Raw genomic sequence first — 7,643 nt, 5'->3', positions numbered from 1 at the left:
GGTGTTAATGATGACAATAATTATGTTAAAGACTGAATAAGAAGAAGTTTGCAATTTTAGAGTGTAACTGATGAAGAATAATATCTATGGAAATGGAGATGATTGCATAATAAATTATGGATTTTAATGAAAAAGTCATAAATATGAATTTTAATTAGAAGATTAGAGTTTAATTATAAGAATATATTAATTGAAAAGATAATAATGTAATGATTTTTTTTCCTTATTACCTTATTTAGCTAGATGCCTTTTGGAGGGAAAACTAAGAGAATTTTTATTCTCTTAGTAGTAGGGGGATTGGGATTAGCCGATTAGGTATGAATTGTCTTTCGCTCTTTCTATCTTTTAATGTTTCTGAAGTTCAATTAAATTGAATGTCTATGACTCCCTTCTTTTTTATTCCTTGTTGAAAAAAATTGGGGGTTTTGTTTCTTGTTAGGCAAATTTCATTCTTTGTTTTTATTTCAACTTGGGGGTGTTCTTACTTGTTTAGGAAAAGACTATGGAGCATAATTTACCCATAATTCATCCTTTGTTTTTATTGCTTTCGTTCGTTTTTCTTATTGTATTAAATATTTAGAAGTATGAATTAACATGGTTATGACTTTCGGTGATTATTGAGGCTATTTTAATTAGCTAGGTTAATTATGAGTGTATTCTCAGGGAATTGCTGGTAAGAATTTTTAAAATCCAGAATGCTTCATACTCGAAAACTAATTTACATATTTACAAACTGCATTTCAATTGGGTTGGTACAAGAATGTTTCATTTTTATCTTATACTTTGTTCTTAATTAAAGTGAACTTCTGGTAAGATCATTGTAATTGCGCAATAGTTGTTTCTTATGGCATCGCAGGAAGGAAGTAGAAAGAAGAAGATCCGAAGATTCTAATTGAGAAGGTGACTCCAATAATGTCAATAATTAGCTATAGGTATGAAAACACATTTTAATCAACATTTATATGGTTTGATTACTATTTTATCGTATATATCAAGAATTCCTAAGCTGAAAGCTAACACATTTGATGACATATCTACTAAATTGTACTCAGATTTCTCATTTTTAGATTATGTTAAGAGGTTACTATCTACTCTGTAGTATACTTTAATGTTGTGGTGTATTACATGTTTGATTAGAATAAGGATGCTTTAGTATGATGAGTTTGGTTTCATAAACTTAAAGAAACTATCCTTTTTAAATTGAGATTTTTTCTAGGTTTACATTTCACTCTACTCACATTCTCTGTAGTTAACTGCCGTTGAGATGAAAATTTACGATGACCACATTAGTAACATTCTAGTTCCTGTCTAGCGGCTTCTATATTTGCTATTCTACAGTGCGTATAGTATCACCCTATGTCCCCATAGCTAAGCTCGAAACTTGAACTTTTATTTTTTTGATTGAGGGCCTGTTAAGTGACCCCCACTAAACGAATATGGTATTTGTTGCTCTTGCAGGTTTAATTTGCCCCTCTTAGAGACGATTACTAAACCAGGCACATAAGTACGATTGAGACGTACTTTGAAACTGGTATGTTTAAGTTTTCCATGTCTTGCACACATAGTTTCTAATTTGTGAATTATGCCTATTGTTAGCACTTCTACTTTTTATTTATAAAGGATCAAGTCCTTGACTCCTTGTACATATTTGTTTACACCTGACCATTGCTAGTTTTGTCGTGCAAACTATACTTGGGATAGTTTTGTATATTTGACAATACCGATTTAGTTTGATTTGGCTATCACCTTGTTCTAGAGACCTCATTTTTACCAGACTAAATGTCTTTCAAAATGGATATAATTGCCAGGGAACTTGCATTATTGTTCTAATTTGTCTCTTTGCTTTTTTTATTGCAGATTAAGGTTGGCAAGCGAATTAAAAAAAATTGCAGTGCAAGACTATGGGTTAACAATGAAGCGTGCTATACAAATACTCCAGAGTATCATTTTTTGCATAGTCGATTATTCTCTTGTATACTTGTAATCATATTAGGCTTTTGTATAGGTATAATCATTTTAGATGGAATATTAGAAAATGTACCTTACAATATTTTTCAGCACTAACTTTGGATTATTTTATACTTCTATGTAAGTGAGGATCCTATGGCCAAAGTTTTTGTGGTCAGTGAATTTTACGCAAGATATTCACTCTTACTTAAATTTCTTGTTTATAAGCATATTTGTAATTGGTTTATATTGGAATGCTAATAATAACATCAGGGTAAGACAAAAAAATAAGCATATTTGTAATTGGTTTATAGGTAAAATTGCTTTGAAAAGCATCCCACCTTCGCGGCGCTTTGAATGCGCCCTGATTGACACTAAATAGTGCGTCAATATTTGCGGTGCTATAATTTACCTTATACCGACGCAAAAAAATAAGCGCTGCAATAGGGGGTAGCGGCACGAGCAAAGCCGGCGCTTTTTATAGCGTCGGTATAGGTCTTAGCGACGCTAAATAGCGCCGCAAAGGAAAAATAAAGCGTTGCCAAATCCCAGTTTTCTAGTAGTAACACATTATTTATGACAAAAGTTATATCATTAAGGATTAAAGTTATACCCTTAAAATATTAAATCTCTTATTCTTCTCACTTCTCTTTTTTTTTTTGGACTAAAGTTGCACAATTTTGGACTAAATAGTGTAAGTTTATGGACAAGAGTTATTTGGACTAAAAGTTATACAAATTTGGACTAGAGTTATTTAATAAAATTCACTTTCAAGAAATAAAGTTTTACCTGTAAATTACAAAAGTTATACAAATTTGGATTAAAGTTATACAAATATGGACTAAAGTTATACAATATTGAATTAAAATTATACAAATTAAATTTATGTATTCAAAATCATGTAACTCTAGTGTTTTAAGAGTGTAACTTTAGTCCTTAATATTATAACTTTAGTCCTTTTTTGTATAACTTTAGTCCAAAATTGTGTAACTTTAGTCCAAAATCGTGTAACTTTAGTCTTTTTTTTGTATAACTTTAGTCAAAATTATGTAACTGTAGTCCGAAATCTTGTAACTTTAGTCCATAATAGTGTAACTTTAGTCCTTTTTTGTATAACTTTAGTCAAAATTGTGTAACTTTAACCCAAAATTATATTAACTTTTGTCCAAATATAAATTCAAATTTGAAACCAACACAATAACAAGATGAGATTGAAGTTTTTTTTTTTTTTTTGATGACGAGGGGGTTGAATCCCCCCCGGGCCCATGCATTCCCGCACCACCACATGGACCATGTAAGCCACCCCTTTCGGGGGCTGCAGTGATCATCGCCCCAGCTGGTAGTCGAACCCGAGACCTCTCAACTCCTGCATTTCTGCAAGTTTCAAGGTTTAACCCGGCTACCACTGGACTAACACCACTTGATTATGAGATTGAAGTTAATGTCACTAATGTCAGTGAAGTTATACATAATGTGGATTGAAGTTATACATAATGTCAGTGAAGTTATACATAATGTGGATTGAAGTTATAGATAAAGTCAGTGAAGTTATACATAATGTAGATTGAAGTTATACATAATGTTAGTGAAGTTATACATAATGTCAATTGAAGTTTTAATATTAAATCTGAAAATTTTATATGACAACACGAAATTTAACAAGACGAGATTTTATATAATTTATAAACACAAGAGGTTGAAGTTATAAACATTGAAATTTGAGAAAATAAATAAATATACATTGAAATTTAAATCCTAAAACTGGAAAATTTATATAACAAGAGACGAATTTTAACGAGGCGAGATTTGAAAAGATAAAAACAAGACGATATTTGAAATGTCAAAATATGAATTATAATAACTTTAATATATCTAAGATTAATATTAAGAAATAGAAATAAAACAACTCAAAACAACAAATTTAACACAAAATCTGGAAAAAAAAAACCCCAAAAACGTTAACCTGATACTGAAACGAGATCGTGGTGGTGAGACGGTGGGTGGTGAGTGGGTGGTGTTGGGTGAGGTAGTGGTGTATGACGAAGAGAGATTTTGACTTAATTGGATTTTTCTTTTGGGTTTTTGATTTATTTGGATTTTTGATTTATTTGGATATTTTAGGTTTTTTTGATTTATTTGATTTATTTGGGATTTTTGGGTGTTTTATTTGTTTGAATTTTTTGGGGTTTTTTATTTTTTGGGGTTTGAGAGAGGAGATGGGTGAAATGTGTGAGATGAGTGAGAAATGGGTGAGTGGAAAACAAATATATAATAAATTAGTGATTAATTATGGTAGATTAGTAAGGTGTGTTAATTAGCAATTTAATGACTTTGGGTGAGATCATCTCATCCCTCCATCTCCCTCCATCCAATGGCTCATAATAGAACTTATGGACTCAATATATATATATATATATAGATAGATAGAGAGAGAGAGAGAGAGAGAGATAGAGATGAGATCCGGTGAGAACGTCCGTCTAACAAAGGTACTCGTCGATCATTCTCTTACACTCCTACCCAGCTTACTCAATTTGCCAGCCAAATAAACAATGAGCGAGCCGCACGACAAAGTCTTGAGGAAGAAATGCGCGCCACTCAAGAAACAGTCCGTCTCCAAGCTGAACAAATGGCAATATATAATGCAAAAAGCTTTGGCTGAGATGCGCCAATCTCAACCCCCTCCCTCGTGCTCAGGTTTCGCTCGCCCTTTCCGTTGAGACGACAATGCGGATGACGGGCATGGCTTTGGTAGTGACTATATTGAGCTTCTAGGTAATTATTAGTATCGTCGTCTATGTTCTTATGTTAGTAGTTTAGTTAAGGCTACCTTAGGACACTTATGATTATGGATTAGTAGTTTAGTTGGTATGTAAAAGACATTATTTTATGAGACATGTAAAAATTTGACCTTTAGTTTTTATGTAACAACTTCGTTCTTCCAATTGTGTTCGGTTTTCTATCGATAATTTCGTTGTCTACTCTTGATTCCCGCTCATGCGGTCGACATGATAATGGATTCCCGCTTGGCGGTCGACGGTTGTATTTGGTTTTTGCAGGTTTGGTGCGTAAAAACAATGCAAATTCCGCATTGTGGCTGGGCAGCAAGCTGCTGTATCCAGCCACTGCCCAGAAGAGTCCTGACGGAAAAACCGTCAGAAATTTGGCAATTCTGACGGAAACTCCGTCAGTTAAGTCAACAAAATGTTGACCATCTTGACGGAAAAACCGTCAGGAAAATGGAATTGCTGACGGAAATTCCGTCACTTAAGTCAACAAGATGTTGACCATCCTGACGGAATTTCCGTCAGATATGCTGTTTTCCTGACTGTTTTTCCGTCAAGATGGTCAACATTTTGTTGACTTAGTTGACGGAATTTCCGTCAGAATTGCCAAATTCCTGACGGTTTTTCCGTCACTATGGTCAACATCAGGTTGACTTGCTACGTCACCCTAAATTTTGTTTTTGACGGAATAACCGTCAGGATTATACATTCTGACGGAAAAACCGTCAGAAAATTATTTTCTGTGACCAATTGTAGTGACGCTTTATTCCTGACGGGTTTTTCGTCAGAAAAGCGTATTTCTGACGGAAAAGAGGCTTTTCTGACGGTTTTTTTTCCGTCAGTTTCCCGTGTTTTTTTTGTAGTGTTATGAACAAGAAAGGTACTGGTAACTACATGTGCATCGTTCTGACCTTCTTGCTTATCCATCATGAATAGCTTCCCACTGCTTTTCTGGCCTCCCCCTTGAACCGAGGCATTAGAAGTACTCGGCTTGGCTGCTGAATCCTGGGTGACTGATAAGTGCATTTTTTATACATTTTAACCCCTTATATTAGTTTGATTTTACATATCATTTAGCACTTATCAAAGTGTTTTTAAGCTAATATTGTGTTTCTAGTGCAATTGTGTGTTCAAGTGTGTTTTGTAGGAAAATGAGCTAAAGTACTATAAAATGTGCTAACACTAGAAGCAAGGCTAAATAAAGGAAGCAAAATGGACCAACCAAAGGATTGTTGCATGTTTTTGCATGGATCAAAGTTATGGATTAGATGGAGAAATACAAATACAAGTCAAGAAATGTCAAGCCCAATTAATAAGTCCACACAAACTCAACATGGGATGCTCAACTTTGGATGCTCAACTTTGGATGCTAAATTGTGTGATTAAACAAAGGCTTAAAGATGGGATTAATGGCTCACTTAGGATTCCTTTGGTAATTAATCAAGTAATTAAGAGAAAATATTTGGGGTTGACTCCTTGTATTTACTCTAAGTTTCACCCCTTATTTCCTATATAAAAGGTGTAGACTTCAACATACCACACACCATCTTTTCTACACAATTTTACATAGAAATTCTCTCTAAATTTAGTAGTTAGTTTAGGTTAGCTCTTAGTTTAGATTTAGTTTATGTTATTTACATTTCCTATTTACATTACAAGTTATAAAACAATTTACATTTACAAGTTATTTATATTACAAGTATTGTTCTTTATTTTCATTTCCATTTCCAATAAGGTAATTTCTTATTCATATTTTCATTATGTTTTCCATTTTATTTATCATTAGTTTAATTTATATTTCCACCATGTTAGAGTAGTTGCATTTGTCTAAGGAGTAAGGGAAACCATGCATGACTAAGTAAATTGTAAATGTTAAAATGAGGCTAAGTTAAGTTGATAAATTGTTTCTATCACATGTTTGCACCTTAATGTTTAATCTATGTTTAAAGGCCTTATTCATTGATTAAGTTTGTTCATTCATTCTAAAAGTCGAGAGGCACGGAATTGAATTAGACTAAGCATGTGTAGTAGGACGACCTAGTCATGGACGAGAGTTTCTCTAGGACCCGGTCTATGGTTGACACTAATATCGTAAGGTGGGTGTCTTTAAGCCTAAACATTTATCGTAAAATCAACTTCCTAACTTGACATGAGCATTTACATAATTAGCATGTGTGACCCGACCTCCCTAGACATTTTCTTTATTATTGTTTTATCATCACATCAAACCAAACCAATCAATCAACCATTAACCTACCGAGATAAAAGTTCAATCCATAGCAACTAATTAACAACTCCCGTCTCTTTGTGGTTCGACCCCTACGTACTACATTAATTTGTGTCTAGGGTATAAATATTATTTTTGCATAGGTGTGCGATAGCCTATCAAATTTTGGCGCCGTTGCCGGGGAGACGGTTTTGTTTGGTAATTAGTTGTTGAATTTTATCTTATTTTATTTTGTCTCGAGGAACACTTGTTCCTTGGGATCTTTCTCAGGGTTTTCTTGTAGTTTTAGTGCCTTTTTCAGGTGGTAAAACTATCTCAAGGGGATCCTCATATTCGTGCAATGGTTGTATTTCCTTTCCTACAACAACAAAACCAACCTTTTCATGACTATTTGTCCCAATTTGACGAATACGTTAATCATATTGCTTCTCTTGGATTCATTTACAATGAATATGAATTGGGTCAGGTTGTACTTGAAGGAATGGATTCCGAGTCCCGTGATTTGGCTCTTTACATGAGTTGTGAGAGTCTTTACTACAAGAGTGCGGACGAGCTTTGGGTATTTCTAAGGTTTATGGCCGACCAATGTCGGGAAGTAGCTCGCCAAGAAAATTTAAGGCGTGTCGTAGAAGAGTTCACAATGCTTACTCAAGTTTATTGGGAGCAACAAGCTTCTAAAGTCCGTT

This window comes from Silene latifolia, chromosome 9 (assembly GCF_048544455.1).
Source record: "Silene latifolia isolate original U9 population chromosome 9, ASM4854445v1, whole genome shotgun sequence".
NCBI lineage: Eukaryota > Viridiplantae > Streptophyta > Magnoliopsida > Caryophyllales > Caryophyllaceae > Silene > Silene latifolia.
This window is presented reverse-complemented; position numbering follows the sequence as displayed.